This window comes from Tenrec ecaudatus, chromosome 2 (genome assembly GCF_050624435.1).
Source record: "Tenrec ecaudatus isolate mTenEca1 chromosome 2, mTenEca1.hap1, whole genome shotgun sequence".
Taxonomy (NCBI): domain Eukaryota; kingdom Metazoa; phylum Chordata; class Mammalia; order Afrosoricida; family Tenrecidae; genus Tenrec; species Tenrec ecaudatus.
The window spans coordinates 81,814,334-81,838,307 of record NC_134531.1 but is presented as its reverse complement, the minus strand read 5'-3'; the positions used below and the strand labels follow the sequence as shown (position 1 = coordinate 81,838,307).

The 23,974-nt window shown below is 39.1% G+C and overlaps 1 protein-coding gene and 1 pseudogene across 1 annotated transcript in view; both read left to right on the top strand.

Annotated features, from left to right (window-relative positions):
- EDIL3 (EGF like repeats and discoidin domains 3) overlaps positions 1-23,974 on the top strand; it is a 401,517-nt gene that overhangs the window by 146,494 nt on the left and 231,049 nt on the right. The window lies entirely within an intron of this gene.
- Positions 16,828-17,790, top strand: LOC142439133 (DNA repair nuclease/redox regulator APEX1 pseudogene; annotated as a pseudogene).

Genomic DNA, 23,974 nt, shown 5'->3' with positions numbered 1-23,974 from the left:
TTCTTGGAATGTGTTTGTTTGTTTGTTTTTTATATACTTTCCAGTGATTGCTTAGAGACTTCAGAAAATTTGCTGAAAGAAGCAGCGTGCTAACACACTGACACCTTCCATTTCCTCAGGTGGAAAGGTAGTTGTAGCATCTGCCAGTGATAGGTGGTCACAACTCTAATCAGAGTGAAATTAATTAAGTTGGGGTGGACATCACATAGACCTAGGTGCCCCAAATTGGCTGACGATTGCGATCACAGTAGGTTAACCATTGTATTTGAGGGCCGTGATTCTCTTATTCCAAGTGAGTGCCTTTCAGGCCCCTGCTCAGCTGCCACAGTGACCTTGTGAAAACATACTTTAGAGTCCATCGTTTCACAGTTCAAAAGTGCCAACTCATTTCTTAATGCACCTGATGTGAAACACGCCTCCAAATGTTCTCAGGTTTTGAGGGACCTGCCTGGGCTTGAACCCTATTCTCTCCCTCCCTGAGTTCATTCACTCAAGGCCGCTGAGTCCACGCCGACTCACAGAGACACCCTGTGGGGTTCAGAGACAGTAACTTTACTGAAATAGAAAGGACAGTCTTTCTCCAATGGAGTTTCGAACTGCCAACCATAGGGATCGCACCCCAAGCAAAACCACTGCACCACCAGGGCTCTTCCCTGAGCAGGTCCCCCTTTCCTATGTACCGCTACAGCCCTGCTGACGTCGGGGTGGTCCCTGCATCCACTAAGCATGTTTGCCCCAGAGGGCTTCCTTTTCCGTTTCCCCTTTTCTGTGAAAATCCTTCTGAGGGCAGCCTGCCTTCCATAACAGACATCTTCTCAGTTCCACTGTCCCTGGCCTCCAACTGCTTCCCAACATCAACATTTTTATTTTTCTCCTTACAATAGTCTACTTTTACGTACTGACATATTCTAAATCTTGTTCATTTAATCTTCTCCCTACTGAATACAACCTCCTTGAGGGTGGAGATTTTACTGTTTTCCCCACAATTGCTTCTATGTTGTTGGCTACAACAAAGTGCTCAATGATTTGAGGAGTGGAAAAACGAACCTAGTACCCATGCGTTCTGCACATGTAAGAATTATATCCTATGTCTCTCAATGTCTTCAGCTAGTAACAAGTAATTCTTCACCTGTCTTATCATTTTCAATTGGCTCATATGTGCAAGCTGAACTCAGAACAAAGATGACCAAAGCTGCATCCATGCACTGAAATTATAGTGCTGGCAGAGAATATTTATTTAACGTACCACAGCCTGTCAGGAGAGCAAACAAAACTGTCCTGGAAGAAGTACAGCCAGAATGCTCCTTAAAGGCTAGGATGGTGAGAATTTGTCTCACATACTTTGGACATGTTATCAGGAAAGACAAGCAAGTCCCTGGAAAAGGACATTATGCTTGGTAAAATACGAAGGCAAAGAAAAAGAGAGTTGTGGATAACACGATAGGCAGAGGAACAACTAGGGAATTAAACTCAACAAGAATGAGGACTTAAAGACTCTGGGGGTGTTGGAGCAACAGCATCTGGCTGAGAGGAATTACTAAGAGGCAGAAGTAGGGAGAGTGTGATGATGGGGCAGGAGGAAGGTAAACGGAAACAGAGGAAATATTTAGGATCAAGCTATGAATAGAGGTATAAGCATAGGTGTATGCATATATAAATACATTAATTCATAAATATAGTGGTATTGGCCTAGGTACATATATTTATACGGCAATACACTGAGGTAGTTGACAGACTTTGGGTCTCTGCTCATACCTTCCCTCAATGCAAGAATGCTTTATTCTAACAAACTGGCATTCTGTGATGCTCACCCTCCAGGCATAATCACCTAAGACAAAATGGGTCCAAAAGAAAAAGAGGAAGTCACTTGAGGCAAGGCTGCAACAACAGGATCAAACATGACAATTGTGGGGATGGCCCAGGACCACACAGAGTTTCCTTTTGGCATGCACAGGGCTGCTTTGAGTCAGACACCAAGCTGGTGGCTTATAAACAGCAACCAGCAATCCTACAGCCTCCTTTGCCCTTATAACAGACCAGGTCTCTAGCACATTAGCCGCAATTCACTTAGCACATTTTTCTTTCACTAGATAAAGATCAAAATAAGAAAGCCTTAGGGAGATCTTTTATCTTTTGAGGCCACTTGTACATGTGGATTTCTAGGTAATTTGGCTTATATCACTTGTTTTGTTCTCATCTGTTTAAAGAAACCAACAAATGTATAGTAATGCTGTGATGTGACACTCTTGGCTGCCTGTTTATTGACCAGTGATGGCTTGAGGGCTGCTCTAATGCTGGAAGCTAACAAGTCTTCAAATGGCAATTTCTAAGATATGTTTTACTGGGGATAGATAGATTAATATTGATATATTTCTACTTCATCAAAAACAAATATTTCTCTTCAAATATTAACCTCTTACTGTCTTAATGTTGGTTTTCCTGACTTTTAATTTTAAGAAATATCCTACAATGATCCACCAGTATGATAAAAGGAAATATTTTGATACTAATGATCTTTTAAAAGTTTATATATACACATATGTATTTATTCATTGTCTAAAAATCATAAATAAAACATTTTACAGACATATTGCTTTAATGTGAACTCCTTATTATAATACATATATTTAATTAATATAGCTTTGAAGTATTTTACTTATGAGAAATGAGAATTTGTATCTATCACTGTCTATTATGGCATAATCCTTAATTGTGTGGCAATAATTTTTATTATATAAATTAACATAGTGTGCATATTCAATAGCAATATCATTATTTCAATATTAACAACAAATATTTTAATAATTTACAAAATAGATTAAAATTTTCCAGTAACTAATTATTGGAATTATATTTATAAATAGGCTAATACATCTAATTTAAATGATTTTGGTTTAGATTTCCAAATTTTATACCTCTGACTTATTTTTTACTTTGGCAGATCTCAATTATGTTTTGTTTTATTTTCACTTCTTCATTATAGGGAAATGCTTTAATTACATTTGATTATTAATTGAAGTTGCTTTTGATTGATATGTGAAAATCATTCAGATGCTCCCATAATGCTCATTACAGTATTACAGCAATTCTTTTAAGTACAGTCCTAATTTAAATCCCCTTGTTGATTTTAAGTGATATAAACTCAAGTGTTCAGATAGAGATTTTCATAAGCTGCTTGAAATAAAATTTCTGATGAACTGGATTGAGAAAATGATCCTCCTAAGAACAGATACGCTTGGCCATGCAAATTTAACAGAACAAGGTTTTTAAGCTAGAGTAAGTACAATGGCAATTGATAGCACTTCTGTTAACCAATCTAAAAATAACTAGGATGGTTTTCTTTTATGGAGCTCAGTGGCCCACAATAGCCCTCTGCATTCCTCCAGGGTGTTTAAATGTGACATGATTAAATTTCAGCAATGGCATTGAAGTTCGGTTCATTGCTGACACTATTTCTGGAAATTAAGATAATTGCCAAGGGAGATCTTATAATGCAACATTCCCAAACTATTATGCCAAGAGTATTAAAACTTGGATGATATCAGAGGATTTTATTAAAACTCAAACTAAAAGATACAAATGAGGAAAAATTGATGTGTAAATGTCAATTTTTCCAGTTTTTAAAAATTAATATCTAGATAACACTTTAGCTTTTCACTGAATATATTTTATTAAAATGTCATAAAGATTAAAATTACATATATGAATGTAATTTGAAAACTGTAAAATAATATCTTGCTATCTTAACTTTTTACTAGCTATATCTCTTAAAGGTTTTATTACATGTGAGCCATATTTACGAAAACACAACCATTTCCATACAGACGTACATGTAGTGTGTAGGTGTGCTTGTGTGTATAATTTATTTTGATATCAGAGTGTACATTTGTATACTTACAGTACAGTGAAAATTCTAGAACAATTTATGGACAAGTAAATGATGCAATAAGCATTTCATGGATCCATACTTAAGAATTGTTTTGTAGACAAGAATCTGTAATTAATTGCAAATAGATCTTTTTGTTTTTAATTCTATGCCTTATTATCTTGACCATGAATAATTGTCATAGGACCACTTGATGTTCATGTAAACTTTAAATGTAGCATTGGCCAAGCACCCACCACCTGTTGTTATTATTGTTAGATGCCAGGAAGCCGATTCTGACTCATAGCAACCTGACATACAACAGAAAGCTGAACTGCCTATTCTGTACAGCCTAATTACATTAAGTTATTCGTTGGTCACAAAAATCTTTGTATTAGGCCCTATGTACCATCTTTTTCAGAGGAATCTGATCTGCTGAGGGACTCAATGATTTGCTTCCTCTTGCACATAAGCGATAAACTACAGAGCCTGGTCTTCACTGCAGGTACTTTACCTAAAAGGCTTGCCTTCCATCACTAGGGGAAAGAGAACACTGTTGTCACACTGTACCCATCATGAACCTTCAGAAGGCATGGCAGAGTAAGAGGAAAGTGAACCATCAGTTAAGCAAACAGTCCAATACAACTAGGGTTTAACTCTGGCTTCATCTTTTGCTAACTACATTTAGATTAGCCAGCTGTCTTTTTTGAGATGTAGGATACTCATCTGTAATGGAATCAATAATAGTGTTTGTTTCATGTTTTTGTACAGATTGAAATTAATAGCATGTGTAAAATACATGTAAAATTCTGAGATTCACACATGCTATAAACAAATTAAGTATTAGAAAAGCTAAGACCTGTGTATTTCACCTATATTCTTTCAAGAATTCTTCATAGTTTGAAATGCTATTATACATTCAAATAACTTACCTATCCTTAGTTACTGAATATATACTGGTAAACCAATTTAGAAGGCTGACAGCTGTATTTTCATGCACATTATACTTTTCAGAAATATAAACTTGAGAAATCCTGTAACATTACTGTTTTAGCAAGTAAATTACACTATATATCTAACACTATTAGAAAAGACATGCGTTTCCTTTGAATTTTGAAAAATGTGAAGTCATAATACCTGCCAAAAGTACATAATTTTATTTTCAAGCTGTTTTTATTTTCAATTATTGTGGACTCTTACCTTTATTTTATCAAGTTTTAGTGAATGTGGAATAAAAATTAAGAAATAATAAGTCCAGTTCTCTCTTTCCTTATAGATGTGATCAAAGATTGTATATACACATAAATATATATTTATAAATATTTCTTTATATATAATTATATAGTGATAAGTTATATATAATATATATTTTGTATGTACAATCTTGAAAAAGTACATGGAAAAAGCATATTAGCTTCTAATACATTTTTGTCATTAATTTTATGAAGCTCCCTCATATATGATGTGGACACAAAGGAAATTATATAATCTAGACACACAAAGGAATTATAAATCTGGCATATTATTAAACATTTTTAAAAATAAGATATGTTTGTATGTGAAAAAGGAGAATTAAGGATAAGTTGAATAAAAAGTAAATTAATTCAGTTTCATAAGGAATGAATATATTCAATGATGTGATAATACAAACTATACTCACATTTACTAGTGAGAGTTTTTTAGCATAAATATGGCCTAGATTCTTAGGACATATACATTCAGTCAATAACTTGTATCAAATTGTTCAAAACCCACCGAAGCCATTGCCATCTAGTCAATTACGACTGCTGTTGGCTCCCAAGATGGGCCATCTTTAGGACAGGCCATCCTTCTCCCTTGGAGCAGCTGGTGGGTTTGAACAGCCAACCTTGAAGTTACAGGTCAACCCCCACACAACTATATCAGTGGCAATTGAAATAGATTTAGCTGCTATCCTTATGGAGTACTGTACAAATGTTATTATCGTTAGGTGCTGCCATCGAATCAGTTCCTACTCACAGTGACCCTGTATAGCAGAAAGAACATTGCCCTCTCCTGCATCCGATTCATAATTGTTGCTATATTCGAGCCTCGTATGGGAGCCACTGTATCAGTTCATCACCTGCCAAGTCTCCTCCCTCCATTCACCACCCTTTGGTTTCAGCGAGGCTGATGTCCTTTTCCAGGATCTGGCCACTCTTGACAACATGTCCAAAATATCTGAGACAAGGTCTGGCCAGCCTTACATTTAAGGAGCAATCTGTGTTCCTTCCAAGACACATCTTTATCTTTTATATTTCTGGCAGTCAATAGTACTGAGTAGTTATTCTTCCCTAGAACCGTAATTCAAATTCATCATGTATACTTTGATCAGTCTAAGTCATTGTCCAACTTTCACATGCTTGTGAGGCAATTGAAAATATCCCTTGGGTTAGGTATACTTTAGCCCTTTCTGGGACCTCCTTGCTCTTCAACAGTTTTGTGCAGCAAGCTGCCCAATGCAGGCCTCATTTGATTTCTCAGCTGCTGCTTCCATGAGCATGCTGGCAAAAGCAAGCAAGAGAAATTCCTTGACAACTACAATCTTTTATCTGTTTATCACATTGTGACCACTTGTATTTTGTGCTCTCGTGGATATGTTGAAACTTTAAGCTTCAGCTTGAATTTACATATGAGCCACTGATAATTGGTTCCACAGTCAGTGCCTGGCATCATTCTGATCGCTCACATTAGCTTCTTCATCATCCCTTCCACAGATGTTGTCAACTAGGTCATCTTGATCCTGTGGGCTACAGCTGGAAGGTTTGTGTGTACAGTTGCTTTTTACCTTGTTGAAAAGGCATTGATCTGGAGAAGTGGCTGCTCTTGTGAAATTCTACCGTGGGGTCTCTGACTTTGTTTCTGTTTGGTTGGTTTTTCTTTGTTTCTGTTTCTAAGGCCACATTGTCCAACTAACGTTCCTTCCTTTTCATTTCCAACTTTACATTTCAATCATCAATAACTATCAATGTACCTTGATTGCATATTTGGTCAACATCAAACTGAATAATTTGGCAAATTTGTTCAATTTCTTCATCACTAGCTTCAGTGTAATTGGTGCATAGATTTGAATTATATTTTATTAACCAATTTTTCTTTTATGTATATAAATATTATAATATCACAGATTACATTGCACTTCAAGATGTATAGTGAGATATTATTCCTCAAGATAAATTTGACCCCATTGCTCTTGAAATTATAATTTCAGCTATGATAAGCCATACAACTGTTTCATTTTAAATGGCCAATATCAGTCCATTTCAACTTACTAATGCCTAACACATGGTTCTTTATGTGTTCCATTTCATTTTTGATGACTCCCAGTTTTCCAGATTAATACTTTGTATATTCCAAGTTTCTATTTAATAAAGGATATCTTAAAACTTTTTTTTCTACTTTGAATTTGTACCCCATCAGAAAATGGAGATCTAAACTTTCCCTCTATCCATGTGAGCATGGTTGACGTTGCTTTGGGAAGGCAGCTTTTCCTGGGTCGCATTTTGAGTACCTTCCACATGGAGGCACCACCTTCCAGCACTCTATTCTGAGGTCATCCCCTCAGAAGCAGATGGCTTATATCCTTTACATAGTCTGCTCTTAGTCTAGAGCAGTGGTTCTCAACCTTCCTAATGCAGCCACTCTTTCATACAGTTCCTCATGTTGTAGTGACTCCCTCCAACCATAAAATTATTTTGTTGCTACTTCATTACTGTAATTTTGCTACCGTTATGAATCAGTATACCCCCAAAGGGGTCATGACCCACAGGTTGAGAACCGCTGGTCTAGAGGATCTGCTAAAACGTGTTCACCTGTGGTTACTCAGAAAGTATTTAAAATATAGGCGACATAGCTTCTAACATCACAGCAACACGCAACAGTGTTTTGTGCAAACTAACGGAGAAGTGGTGAGTTTGTTGTTGACAGTGGTAGATGTTTATTAGTTGACTCCCTGGATTGTAGCTAAAGGAAAATATAAAATTCATAGGGTAGGCTCAAACAGTTGTTCTCTTGATTGTGAAAGTCACAAGGAAATCTAGCATGCTGGAAATATGACAATATCTAAATGTCATATAAATTCCTTCTTATCTTAGAAACCTCAGCTTTGCCTTTATGGCCTCCCATTTATTGATGAAGGCATCAACATTATCTAGAGCACGGGTCCTCAAACTTTTTAAACAGGAGGCCAGTTCACTGTCCCTTAGCCCCGTTGGAGTGCTGGACTATAGTTTAAAAAAAATCTGTGAACAAATTCCTACGCACATTGCACATATCTTCTTTTGAAGTAAAAAAAACAAATGGGGCAAAAACACCCAACAGGGCAGATAAATGTCCTAGGTGGGCCACATGCGGCCCGCGGGCAATAGTTTGAGGACCCCTGATCTAGAGTAATGATCTTTACTTAAAACCAACTAATTATAAATGTTAATCATGTCTCTAAAATACTGTCACAGCAACATTTAGACTAATTTGACAAAGCATTTGGGAACCATAGTCAACCAAGTTGACATATAAAAATAATCATCATAATATATATTTCCAAAATGAGTGGTATGAAAAGAAGGAGAGTTTGGGAAAGTCACATTTGAGCTGAGACCTGAAACATATATAGAAATTGCTTGGGGGAAAAAGGAGAATGGTAAAAATTAGAATCTTGCAAAGAGTGGGACTATTTGCTCATGAATTCCTTAGTACACATTTTAGAATACTTGTCTTGGAATGCATAAAACAGGAATTAAACAAAGGCTCCAATATAATAGGAGAGTTCCCTCTGACTGACATCTTTTGTAAACATAAAGGAAAATAAAGAAATTAGAGATAGATTAAAGTATTATATTCAACTTTAATTTGGTAAAATTTTCCTGGGCTCCTAATTTTATAATATTTAATAGAAGTAACATTATTAAAAAAAGCCCTAACATTTATAGACATATAGTATATATTAGATCATCAGTACTTCATTATATATAACTATTTTGTTTAATTTTTATACTCTAATATATGAAAAAATTTTAAGAAATAAAAATCATCATTCTGTACAAGCATATCAATGGCCCTCCAAGAAATAAAAGATTCCTACATTAGTTTAAGATGAATTTTTTATATCAATAAGGACACAAAAATTGACTCAATGACAAAACTGAATTGGATTTTCTGTGTCTGACAGAAATTTCATCTTCAATGAGCTGCCTATGGGTATTCTATTTTTCAGATGTTGAAAACTTTACAGTATTGTACACACATATTGCACTTTAACGTTCACCTGCCATACCTTGAAGTGATAATGTACTGAGAGACAGAAAAAAGAGGAGAAAAAAAATAAATAAAATTTTCAACTACACCCCCCCTAGGAATTCTTAAATACCTCTAGCAAATTGAATCAGATTCTCATTACCTGACAGTTTTGTATTTGATTGCAAATAATTACTGAAGCATCCATAAGACATTCTTGATTGTAACATTATGTCAACATTCCCCTTATGTGCTCAACTGTATTTGCCCAGATATTGTAATTCAGTGTTGCATTTATCCTGCAGGTTAAACTTTCTCTAATGTTTCCTAGTTCAAAGACAATGGAAGATGAAGCATTCAGAGGATGGGAACAAGACAACTTGATTTTGTATTCATAATGTTTAGCACTGTAGGGTGTGAAAACATTCTCAGACTGGAAAGATCCATCATTTCAACCACCAACCCCCACCCATCTATCTCTCTTATAAAGAGAAGAAAATCTAAATGGAATATACAATATGGAAACACAAAATCCTTTCTATGAGGAAACTACTAGGGGAAAAATCATCATTTGGTCCATAAACATGGCTAAATAGAATTCATGGATCAGTCCTGTGTACATGCTATCACTACTTTCTTGAGTACTTGAGTGAATTTTTCTGATCAAACTCTCAAAGTAAGGTTATTCCAGAGCATGGAAATTAAGGTGAAAACCCTAATGGTTTCTACTTTTACAACCGAATAGAAGAGATAAATGTTTCTCAAATAGGAAAAAAAGAATGAATTTTTCTGGGATTTTACTGAAATATGCATGATGTTTCAAATGCAAGCCTGACTTGCTGAAATCCTAAGAGCTTGAAACAATTGCAATGTAGCCACGGTTGTAGCTGGGGTATGCTAAGAACAACTGTTAAGGGCCTAGGTGTGGTCTTCAGCATAATTGACAGTAGCACCAAATCTGAGGGCCAATATATCATGTGAGTTCTATATTCATAACCAAATTTTTCAACTGAAGGAAAAGGGCACTCCACACTGCATTTCTGCATAGGCGTATTGACTTCTGTATGCAATTGGGAGCTGCAAGTGATGAAGTAAGGATGCCTAGCGACACAAAGGTTAAAATTCTGGGCTGCGAAACTAAAGGTTGGGAGTTGGAACCCAACCACTGCCTCTCCTCCGGATGAGCGATCTTGTCATCTGCTTCTGAACATTTCACAGGATAACTTGACTCTTTTATTTAGGGTCCCACTGATTTGAAGTCAACTTGACAGCAACTAACAATGGCCATTAGAAATCACTGAGTGGGGCCATCTGTTGTGTTCAACTAATAGCTGAGACGGGTCACTTAAACTCCCTTAGATTGCTATGGAATAAAGACCTCACTAGTTTCTTCAGAAATTCCATAGACTTGAACACTATGGATTCCAGCTACGATTTGCACCTTTGATGTCACACTGAGTTGGATCAACTCAAAACGTATCAATCCAATGGCAACTGGTTTGATTTTTTTTTTTCAGAAAACAGGTATAGCTAGTTAGTAAACTACAGATGATAGTTGAAGGAAGTATCAGTAACAGAGTTAGAGTTAGAGATGAGTGGAAACAGTGAAATGGTGTGATTATATGTCCCAGGGTGAGAATAATATGCAATGATTATGAAGAGAAAACTTAAGGCAGGTGCATGCTGAGTTATTAACTGACAGGTTGCTGGTTCAATTCTTCTGTCACCTCAGAACAAACGACTTCTAATTTACTTCCAAACATCCACCGTGGATAATCCTGTGGCAAACAATTCTACCCTGACACACCTACAGTCACCATGAGTGAGGATCAGTAGAAACTCACTTAGTAAGGGAAAGATGCAGGAGCCCAGTGGCTCTGCTAGGTAAGCTTTCAAATGCCGACTGCAAAGTTGTTAGTTTAAATACACTAGCCTCCCCACAGAAGAAAGTTAAAGCTATTTGCTCCCTTCAAGATTCATAAAAATTATAAGAGCTCTAAGTGCCCCCAATAAAATGATTTTTTAAATTAGAAATCCTAAATAGAGCCACTTTGAGTCAGAATTAGGAGGCCTGGTGGCACAATGGGTTGCACGTTGGGCTACTAACCAGAAGGTCGGCAGTTTGAAAACAGCAGCTGCTCCAAGAGAGAATGATGAGGCTTTCTACTCCAGTGACAATTCACAGTCTTGGAGATCCCACAGGCAGCTCTACTCTGTCCTTCTGGGTTGCTGTCACTCCTGCTGATAAGTCAGAATATACTCCATGGCAGGGAGGTTTCTGAGATGAGTCAGAATTGGGGTTCTTAACTGAAAAGTCAGCAGTTCAAAACCACCAGCCAGTTATTGGGAGATAGATGAGGCTTTCTACTCCCATACAGTCTTGAAAGCCACAGGAACAGTTCTACACTTCCCAATGGCATTGCTTTGAATAGAACTCAATCGTCAGAGTGAACTCGGCAGCAGTGAAGTCAGTCTGAGTTATGTGTAGGAATCCACGTAATGGCGGTTCATTGGGAGGTGATGGACAGTGACAGCAAATGAACAGGCGTGGAAATAGGATCAGAACCATCATGGGCAACAAGGGAAATAGCTTTTCCAGATTAGAAACTGATTAAGTAATACTTTATTATTATTATTTGAAGACCTGAACTATTTAAGGCCCCTATATAGTCCGAATGGGAGGTGGGAGAGAATGCCAGACTTCACCCCTTTCACATTAAGCAGGGGAGGAGTCAGGAATGGAAATCTTAAGCCACTACTCTCAGGCATGGTGCGCTGTACTCTCAGCATATCTTAAACCTTAAAGAACCATTAAGATGACTAGAGATCTACAAAAAGATTTAGTAATGGTTACTTTCATAGCTTTACCTGGTCAATAATACATTTTTTTAGCTCTAACAGGAATGGACACATAAAGTGTCCAACTTAAAAATAAATTGAACTTGAGGAATCTAGGTCCTATAAAAAGAAGGGGCCAGAGCAGTCAGTAAATGCGAAACTCAAGGAGAGCAGGAGCAGGGACAGAAAATAAACTATTATGGCAAGAAAATGGATAGAACTAGCGTTGTGTAAGGGAACCTATAAATACTCAGCACTATTATCTAGTGACAGAACACGAAGAAATGGAAACTACAGTGTGTAGTTCAGCGAAATTCTGAGCTATCTGTGGTGGTGTGTTCAAAATAACATTCACTTTGTACTTTCTCTGGTAGATGGGTGTAGAAACACAATTTTTAGAACATCCCAAATGACTAGTTGGTAGGAGAACTTCACCTCATCTCTTCCTGGCAGACGCTTACTCATGCTATTTCCTTTTCATTCGAATTTTCCCTGGATTCTCCTATTGCTGAGGTTTTTCAGTTTAGCAGAACATAAGCACTCTCCGAGCGAGCCCCCTGGGGGAGTGGGCTGCTAACTACAAGATGAGCATTTAATACCACCAGCTCCTCCCAGGGAGAACGATGAGGATTCCTACCCAAGTGAAGAGGTAACCGTGGGGAACTCACCAGTTCAGTCTGCCTTGTCCTACAGGCAGTGAATTGGAACGCACAAGTGTCAGTGAGTGTGAAGTGCTAGCCCAGGTTCATGTGAGGACAGTCAGGCTTGCCTCGTAAGTGCTTAGTTCAGAGATATTTAATGTGGCGCATAGGACCCTCGAGCAGGAAGATTGTGTCTTTTAATGAGAAAAAAATTATTAATGGTATCTTGAAATTTCAAATTTGATCAAATGGGATCATCAGAAACAGTCTATCATAGTACTAAAATCAAAACCAAACTCCCTGCCATCAAGTCAATGCTATCTTGTAATGACTTCCTATGGGTTTCCCAGACTGTAACTGTTTATGGGAGTAGAAAGCCCAGTCTTTCTCCCAAGGAGTTAGTGGTTTTGAACTGCTGACCATGTGAGTGGTGGGCCAAAGCATAACCACTATTCCACCAGTGTTCCTCATCATAGTACTAGCAGTGTATATTACTTCCCCCTCATAGAAACCAATGTCCATGTCCATTCTACTGCTAGCAAATAGCTCAGTCTGTCGTTTACACCCACCAGTGCTTTGTCCCTGTCCCCGCACAGCTACTGGGTTTTGTTACTTAGTGTAGTAGCAGACAGAAGATAAGCACGCAAGGTGCTACATCACACATTTACATATTTTAATCGTTTCTTTGTATGTATGTGCATTTTACTCTCTGTACATTAAAAGGCATTATTTGAAATTAATTCCTTGGGTTCATCCGATGTACAGAAAGGACCAGAAACTCAGAGCCCTGAGTTCATACACTGTATTGGTTTCAAAAGCACATTTTCTCTCTGTGAGTCATGGCTGAGACTTTTTTTCTAAATCATTTTATTGGGAGCTCATACAGTTCTTATCACAATCCATACATCCATTCATTGTGTCAAGAACATATGTACATTTGTTGCCAGCATCATTCTCAAAACATTTGCCTTCTACTTGAGCTCTTAATATCTGCTGCTCATTTCCCCCTCCCTCCCCTCCCCCACTCCCCCCTACCTCATGAACACTTCATCATTCATAAATTGTTATTACTTTGTCATATGTTACATTGTCTGATGTCTCCCCCTGCCTTCTTTTCTGCTGTCCCTCCCCCAGGGAGGAGACTATATGTAGATTCTTGTAATCAGTTCCCCCTTTCTACCCCACATTCTCTCTACCCTCTAGGCATCGCCACTCTCACCACTGGTCCTGAAGGAGTCATCTGTCCTGGATTCCCTGTGTTTCCAGTTGCTATCTGTACCTATGTGCATCCTCTGGTCTAGCCAGATTTGTAAGGTAGAATTGGGATCATGACAATGCAGTGGAGGAAGTATTTAAGAACTGGAGGAAAGTTACATGTTTCATCATTGCTACCCTGCACCCTGCCTGGTTAATCTACTCCCCACAACCCTTCAGTAAGGGGTGTCCTGTTGGCTACCATTGGGCTTTGAGTCTCCACTCTGCACTCACCCACATTTTCCATGATATGATTTTTTGTTCCTTGATGCTTGATACCTGATCCCTTCGACAACTCATGGTTACACAGGCTGGTGTGTTTTTTACACGTGGGCTCTGTTTGCTTCTGAGCTAGATGGCCATTGGTTTATCTTTGAGCCTTTAAGATCCCAGATGCTATATCTCTTGATAGCTGGGCATCATCAGCTTTCTTCACCAGATTTGCTTATGCACATGTTTGTCTTCCTTGATCATATCAGGGAGGTGGGCACCAATTGATATGATTTTTAGTTCTTTGATGTCTGATAACTGGTCCCTTCTGCACCTTGTGGTCAAACCAGCCTGTATGGCTGAGACTTTTGGGGAATAAAACTACCAGAGACTTATTTACACTGGCCACACCTGACTTGTTGAGCTTGTGTTCTCTAACTCCATGTAAGTAAGACAGCAGAAAGGGATTCTACTGTGACACAATTTTGTCATGTTAGTTTCAGGGATACGTTTTTTATGGAACTGATTCTTTCTCATCACTAGCCATTATCATTTGAAAGGTTGCCACCCCGTGGACAGGTGATGCATTCTGTATGGGCAGTGATCCAGACTTACAAGGACGGAAGAGGTGGTAAACAAGAGTCATTCCTGGGCCAGCTGCTTGAAGAGGAGTCGTTACCAAACCCTACAATTTCCCTGGAACCAACGAGCTGACCACCGATGAAAGAGTCAGACTCGGTTTAGGTATTTGGGTTTTCAGTGCCGTAGACCTAGCACACAGTTTCCTTACAAGTTTGCTACCGGCACATTCAACAAAAATCACTGTTTGTCCAAATTCATAGAGTCATATGTCATACACTCGGTAATAGAGATAATGATTTACTGTGGTGAGAGCATGGTGGCAGGCGAGAGAATGTCAGTCTTTTAATTTGATGATTTCCCCTCCCCAAAAGTTTGTGTTCATATCAGTTTCAGCACGTCAAATTACTGTCACTGAACACATAATTAATTCTATTTTTGAATTCTATTTATGATTAAGGGACTCTTCTTATGACAGTCTCTTTGTAGTCCTCAACTCACATAATTCTAACATATTTTGATCTTTTCCTTTAATGAATATAATTATACATGAACCTCTGGCTCTCTGTGTCAGATTGGAATGAAGGGTAGGATCTGAGGGGTAACCTAAATCTTAAACTTGTTTGCAATGTTGTTATGACTTGGTTGGGTGCTAAGATAAATATGAAATTTTAAAAGATATGGTCACTCATATTAAGACAGTTTCAGGATTATACTGAATTCTATTATTATTGTTATTACTACTACAAGAACCCCACTGCACAGCATTCAAGAGTCTTACCCATCGTGATCCCATTGGTCAGAGCAGAAGACCTCACGGGGTTTCTGATACTATAAATGTTTGAGCAATCTGGCTGCCTCACCTTTGTCTCACAAAGTAAAGTACGGGTTCAAACTGCTGACCTTTTAATTAGCAGTTCAGTATTTAACTCACTCACCACCAATCTACAGCCAAGCCGATTGTCTGCTTCCAAGAGCAGACAGCCTCACAGTTGCCCAGGGAGAAGCTAGTGGCTATGAACTACTGGCCTTGCAGTGAGCAGCCCAGTTCTTAAGGTACTGGAGTTTCCTCCCTGTGCCAATAGGGTTTCCTTATTCCAAGAAATGCAGATTTTTTCAAATCTACTTTAATTTTAAGAGGGTTGCTTTCAAGATGATTTATATAAAACAGAGCTAGCAATTACATGAATTGGTAGACTGCTAGGGTTTCCTTGTTGCTTTCTCATTTCCCCGTTATTTCTGTTTTTATAGTATGCTGTCTCTCACAGAATTTTTGCATCTCTATGTGTCTAGACTATTCTCTATCTCTATTATTCTGATTCCTCGTACTTTTATAGCGTTTTCTTTCCATCATAAACCACTTCTCTGCTTTACCTACAGATTCAATTATGACTGCACTCGTGGCAGCATCTTCCTTTGGTCTCAATTTATCTTTGGTCTCCTGGTGTTCTGTTACTCAGGAAATGCACACACACAGAGCAGCAGAGAGATGGGGGTGGAGTGGGGAAAGGCAGAGAAAGAAACGGTAATGGCTTACTTTATCTTATAGCATTTTTATAGAGAAATATTGACTGTCTTTGGAGAAGTATATGCCTTGGGCAATCAACCTTGACCAAAGTACAAAATCATGTGGTAGGAAAATATGGCACCCACGTTTCAGGGGAGCTCTGGCCAAGAAAGTTCCTTTGCTTGGGAGACAAGACACGATGTAGCTGACATGGTTAACTTTAAAGGCTTCCTACTTGAGAAACGTGATGAATGTCCATATGCCAAAAAATGCTTCCTCTCGTGAGCACGGGCACCGAGTGAGGTCTCAGGAGTGCTGGGTAGAGCAGTGGCGCCCTGGAAAGATTTTGGAAGGAAAGTCATCATCGCTCTACTGAAAAGGTGTTATTTGGCCAGACCTTGAAACCAGAATACATGTTAGTTCGGCAGAAAAGAGGAGAAATTAAGGAAACAATGTTAAGTAGAGGTGCAGAGACAAGTGACTAGAAAACATAGAAGGCTAGAAAGAGTGTCATTGGATCAGACAATTTTAAAAGTTTGTGTGGTGGACATTATGGGAATAATAGATGAATTGGTAGACTCTGCTTAGTAACAGAGGAGACAGGGAAGTAGTCGAATAAAATTCTGGATTATCCTGAGAATGTCATCATCAAAATTGATGAGAATGGGTGCTCCATTCTTTGTGCCTGGGGTGGCACAGTAAAAATCTTGCTTCGGTAGGCAACGTGGAACAGGTGCTGAAAGGCATTCATTGCAGGGATGCCAAAGTGTGGAAAAAAAGAAGCTGTGGTCGAAGACCCAGAGGAACCCAAGACCAAGCCAGAGGCCAAGAAGAGTAAGGCGGGAGCAAAGAAAAATGAGAAAGAGGCAGCGGGAGAGGGCCCAGCCCTTTACTCCGACCCTCCGGATCAGAAAACATCTCCCAGTGGCAAATCTGCCACACTTCAGATCTGCTCGTGGAATGTGGATGGTCTTCGAGCCTGGATTAAGAAAAAAGGTTTAGATTGGGTGAAAGAAGAAGCTCCAGCTATCCTGTGCCTCCAAGAAACCAAGTGTTCAGAGAAAAAACCACCAGCTGAACGGCAAGACCTGCCGGGACTATCTCATCAGTACTGGTCAGCTCCTTCGGACAAAGAAGGGTACAGCGGCGTGGGTCTATGCTCTCGCCAGTGCCCGCTCAAAGTCTCCTTCGGCATAGGCGAAGAGGAGCACGATCAGGAAGGCCGGGTGATCGTAGCGGAATGTGACGAGTTTGTGCTGGTAACAGCCTATGTGCCTAATGCAGGCAGGGGTCTGGTGCGACTGGAGTACCGGCAGCGCTGGGATGAAGCCTTCCGCAAATTCCTGAAGGACTTGGCTGCCCGCAAGCCCCTTGTGCTCTGTGGGGACCTCAACGCGGCCCACGAAGAGATTGACCTGCGCAACCCAAAAGGCAACCAAAAAAATGCTGGCTTTACGCCACAAGAGCGCCAAGGCTTTGGGGAATTGCTGCAGGCTGTGCCGCTGGCAGACAGCTTCCGCCACCTCTACCCAGATGTGGCCTATGCTTACACTTTTTGGACCTACATGATGAATGCTCGATCCAAGAATGTTGGCTGGCGTCTTGATTATTTTTGGTTGTCTCACTCTGTTACCTGCGCTATGTGACAGCAAGATCCGTTCCAAGGCCTTAGGCAGCGACCACTGTCCTATCACCCTACTCCTAGCACTGTGACACCTCCACCAAATCACTTGAGCCTGGAAAAACTTAAGTGTTTCTTCTTTAAGTGTTTCTCTTGAGAAATCTGCACTCTGTGTGCCTTTTACAATCTTATGTGAACCCTCCAGACAGGCTCCTAGTGACAGATTTTGGTTTCCCTCATGGCCTTTTAAGGCTATGATTCTTATTTTGTGGAGGGTTTGGGTTTTACATGAAACAAAAGTTCGATTTCCTTTGACCTGTCCACCTGAAAATAAAAGCCTTAGTTGAAAAAAAAATTGATGAGAATGGGGAAGACTAGAAGAGCTTGGATATGCTTTGGGAGAGTTAATAGGGTTCAGATTAAACAAATTCAGTTTTAGTTCACTCACTCAGCTTTTATTGGTAGATGGAAATATGTGAGGAATTTAGCTAAGCTTTTAATACAACTGTGATTTATAAAAAAGATCATTTGTAAATTAGATTATAAAATGTAAGTACAATTAACTTAGAATTGTTTTAGTAAATATTATCTGTAGCATTTATCAGAATTTTGACTTGATTACTGCCTATTGTCTGGTATATATTCAGAGGATAATTAAACACTAATATTTGCTTAAGCAAATTTATTGAATAAGTAGTTAATCTACAAACAGTATTACATTATGCATACCAAAGATAAATAGCATTGATCTTTTCATTGTCAGTGTCACCAGCATTAATATGGCTATCAAGAAGTGATTCTCTGTCTCAGAAATGCCTTTACCCACGGCTGCTGGACCTACTTAACCTGCCCCTAGAGTGTAAATACAGACCAAGACTGTATGATCTTCCCTGAAGACAGCGAGCAGGATGGTGTAGTTTCCGTCTTGCTAGTGATCCTGACAATAGCAGTGTGGATGTGGTTTCCGTCTTGCTAGTGATCCTGACAATAGCAGTGTGGATGTGGTTTCAGTCTTGCTAGTGATCCTGACACTAGCAGTGTGGATGTGGTTTCCGTCTTGCTAGTGATCCTGACACTAGCAGTGTGGATGTGAGCACCTTGGTTATGCTCTTTACCTGAGCTTCCTCCTTTGTAACCACAAAACGGAATTCCCGTCAGCATCCTGTGCTCCTTGGGTTCTGGATTCGTGGTTCAATGTTTACCCTGAAACCAGTGTCTGACCTGAGGGAGGCGTCCATCCAAACATAGCTGGACTGAATACGCATGAGACCAGTGCTCTGCATTTCACCAGCTTACCGAGGGTTTGCCAAAGCAGATTTCACTGGTGGCATTTTGGGCTATGCGTTGGACTTGTGCCTGCAGGACCAGAGGTTGAAAACCCCTGCTCCACAGAGGAAAGCTAGAGCTCTCTTTCCCATAGGGTTTATCCCATAAGTATTATCTTTTTTTTTCTTTTCTTTTCTTTTATTTTTTTTAAAATTTTAACAATTTATTGGGGCTCATACAATTCTTTTCACAGTTCATATATATACATACATCAATTGTATAAAGCACATCTGTACAGTCTTTGCCCTAATCATTTTTTTCTCTTTTCTTCTTTTACATTTTATTAGGGACTCATACAACTCTTACCACAATGCATACATATACATACATCAATTGTATAAAGCACATCCATACATTCCCTGCCCCAATCATTCTCAAGGCATTTGCTCTCCACATAAGCCCCTTGCATCAGGTCCTCTTTTTTTCCCCCTCCTCCCTCCCCATTCCCCCCTCCCTCATATGCCCTTGGTAATTTATACATCATTGTTTTGTCATATCTTGCCCTATCCGGAGTCTCCCTTCCCCCCTTCTCTGCTGTCCCTCTCCCAGGGAAGAGGTCACATGTGGATCCTTGTAATCAGTTCCCCCTTTCCAACCCACTCACCCTCCACTCTCCCAGCATCGTCCCTCACACCCTTGGTCCTGAAGGTATCATCCACCCTGGATTCCCTGTACCTCCAACCCTCATATGCACCAGTGTACAGCCTCTGTCCTATCCAGCCCTGCAAGGTAGAATTCGGATCATGGTAGTTGGGGGGAGGAAGCATACAGGATCCGGGGGAAAGCTGTGTTCTTCACCGATACTACCTCACACCCTAATTAACCCATCTCCTCTCCTAAACCCCTCTATGAGGGGATCTCCATTGGTCGACACTTGGGCGTTGGGTCTCCACTCTGCACTTCCCCCTTCATTTAATATGATATATATATACATATATATACATACATATATACATATACACATATATACACATACATACACACACTTATATCTCTTTTTTTTTTGCATGATGCCTTATACCTGGTCCCTTGGGCACCTCGTGATCGCACTGGCCGGCGTGCTTCTTCCATGTGGGCTTATTTGCTTCTGAGCTAGATGGCCGCTTGTTCACCTTCAAGCCTTTAAGACCCCAGACACTATCTCTTTTGATAGCCGGGCACCATCAGCTTTCTTCACCACATTTGCTTATGCACCCATTTGTCTTCAGCGATCCTATCATGGAGGTGTGCAGTCAATGATATGATTTTTTGTTCTTTGCTGCCTGGTAACTGATCCCTTTGGGACCACTCGCTCACTCAGGTTGGTGTGTTCTTCCATGTGGACTTTGTTGCTTCTGAGCTAGATGGCCGCTTGTTTATCTTCAAGCCTTTAAGACCCCAGTCACTATCTCTTTTGATAGCCGGGCACCATCAGCTTTCTTCACCACATTTACTTGTTCACACACTTTGGCTCCAGCCGTTGTGTCGGGAGAGTGAGCATCATAGAGTTCCAATTTAATAAAAGAAGGTATTCATGCATTGAGGGAGTGTTTGAGTAGAGGCCCAAGGTCCTTCCGCCACCTTAATACTTGACCTATAAATATAGACACATAGATCTATTTCCCCATCCTCCTATATATATTTGCATGTACATGTCTTTGTCTAGACCTCCATGAATGCCCTTTGACTCCTAGCTCTTTCCTCCATCTCCCTTGACTTTCCTCCTGCCCTACTACCATGCTTCATCGCCACCTGGCTAGAGTATACCTCTTCTCTAAGCAACCTTACCCTTGATCATTTCCCACCAGGCCTGCCACTCCCACTTCTCTACCATTTGGGGTCCCATGTTTTTCCCTTGTCCCTGGGTTTGTTAACACCACTTCCTTACCCCCCCCCACCCCCCCACCCCAAGTCCCCCCAAAACTGTCGGTCCTGTTGTTTTTCCTCCAGATAGTTCATCCAGCCTGTCCTATTTAGACAGACCTGTGGAGTCACTAACATGCACGAAAACTAGACAGAGGAAAACAAAGCAACAGTATACAACCAGACAACAAAACAACAAAAACAAACCACTGACAAAGAACATAAGTATTATCTTTAAGGAAATACTTCTAATATTCCTCCTGCATAGAGTGCACGTACTCTAGTATGTTGTGATTTACAAATCCCTATTTTTCTTCTGAATGCTTTTTTCCCTGAAATGTTCTCTTGCTTCTGCATTGGTTTCTGTGAGCAGCCAATTTTGGAGACCTCTGTCCCCAAGAAACTCTTGTATTTACACACAAAGGTTGTGTTCTATGAATATGTCTTACATAAGATAGATAGCCCGTTCATTATCCAGAAGGGTGACGAGGTAGCATATCTACTTAATACACAATTGTTGAGAAGAGGTTTTTTGAAAGGTTAAGTTTTAACAAAGTTTCTAACTGTAATAGTTTATATCTACTATACCATGTAAATGAATTATAAGTGATGAATTATGGGATCTAAGAAGATTCCTAAAACAATGTACTCACTTAAGATGGTTTCTTTTAATAAATAGCAAGTCGTCCAATGGATACGGTTACTGAAAAGAAAAGGTTACTGATAACACACAAAAAACTCTTGCCACTTAGTTTCTAGGCATACCTGAGAAGGAAAAAGAATTAATTCAGTGTGTCTCTATTTTTTTCCTAGCAAAGGAAAATATCAGGGGTTTCTTAATATACATTTAACCTTTTGAATAGTCAGGTGGGTTTTATCATGCAGCTTAGGTAAGTCCTTTGGTTATGTAGAACATGACAGAAGTTCCCACCGAGCTATTAACTATGCCCTTGTGAGCTGTGGTCTAATCATAAAGAGGAAAACTATTTTTTATGTCCTCTGGGCAGCGGCATTGTTAGCCTGAAAATCTTCCAAAGTAATATATAAAATACTCTCCAGTAAGATGAGTAAGCCAGTAAAAAAGGTGGGGAGAAGAGTCATTTCATTTTCTCAGGCCAGGGCTAAGCAAGCCCTGAGGTGTCTTATTTCTAATAGGGCTTCACTCGCTCACTCACTTCAGTGGGGTTAATTCCTCAGAGTAGTTGGTGGTTTTGAACTGCTGACCTTGCAGTCAGTGGCTCAATGTATAAAGCATTGTGCCATCAGGACTCCTCCTAGAACTTAGAAGAACAAACAATTGTTCTGATTTAACATTTACAATTGCAGAATTTCTTTAGATGCAGATCATGCATTTGGTAATAATAATACAGGAATGATAACTCAATATTTAGAAATAATCATTCATAAAACAAAAATAAACTGAAACGTACATATATCTCCTTATTTGACTTTTTTATTTCAACATGGTAACAACCAGGAATTCAGCTGCTTCTTAGAAACATTGGTATGTTCAGGGTCTCTCTATAGCCTGCAGATCTACGTGGGAGCAGATGCCCCTATCTTTCATCCACAGAGCAGCTGGTGGATTTGAACCACCAACTTTGAGGTTAGCAGTGCAATGCTTACTCAACACAGCCACGAGGGCCCTTGTATTGATATATGAGTGCTATATAAAATAGTGGTATACTTTATAATCAGTGGAATCTTAGTCTCAGTGAAGTCATTTAAATAACAAGACGATAAACATTAAGATAATAATTGTTTTTAAGAAGTAAACAAAACAAAAGCACTAACAAGCAAACTGTGCTTCCTATAGCTATTTCCATCTAAACTAAGCCTTACAAGTAGTGGTTTTAAGTCTAGAGAATAAATTTTTGCCTGATACTGAAGCAAATGCTGTGTTAATTTTACTGTTCCCTTATATTTTAATGATGAGTGTGAATACTTTACCATTGCTGATGTGAGGATACATCTGGAGCATCCAGCCTGCCCCATCACAGGTTCCTTTATCCAATGGGAGATGCATTCCCAAGTATTCTATTCCAATAAGGTCACCAAATAGCATTTCACCCACCACATAAAACACCCGCCTTTAATCAGAACATAGTCTAGACATCCTTTTTCTACAGTATCATGGCCCATCAAATCATTTCTACTGAGTATCTCTGTGCCAATTAGCAAACATCAGAATCATCTCAAATCATCTGCTTTAAAAACAGTTAACACTTCTATTCATTTCGATTGACCCACAATATCTTCTTACATAACATTTAAGAAATACTATATATATAAATATGTATATATAAAAGAGAATAATGGGAAAATGAAAAATTAATATATGGTTGTAAGTTTTGTTTTGATTTTGTGTTTGTTTTTTCTTTCACTTGAGATGAGGTTCGTATATAATACTTACTTATTGTGGATTGGCATTCTTGGGTGGTCCAAACAGTTAAGCTCCCATTAATATTGGCCATTCAAACCCACCTAGAAGAAGCTCCAAAGAAAAGTCTACTGATCTACTTCGGGAGGATCCTAGTCTTGAAAACCTTTAGGAGTCCAGTTCCAGTCTGACATATTGGGGGTACCACAAGATAGAATCAAGCGGCAACTGTTGTTGATGCTGTTGGTGCTTCATTCTTTCTACAGTGTTGAATCAAGCAACCTTTTCTTGGAATTAAAGTTTCTCAAGACTAGACAGTATTTCTTCAATTTTTCCCCATCCTCATCTCTGTGCAACTTAAAATAGCTGCGTGGATGGATTTGGTATTTGACAAATCTGGGATGCTGAGTTGCTAACCAAAATCTCTTTGAATTTCATAAGAGTTGCCTAATGAGCTGTCTAATTAATCAGAACTGTCTTCATTTCCTTTGATTAATATCAAAACTGGAAGGAGATTTTCACTTATCTAACTATAATGAACAAACCAATGATTTCCTTTTTCTAAAATGCAACTGATTTACAAAATAAAACTATTAAAATTTCATAGTATTGGTTTTTATACCACCTAATGATATATAAATAAAAATGATGTGTGCTTTAA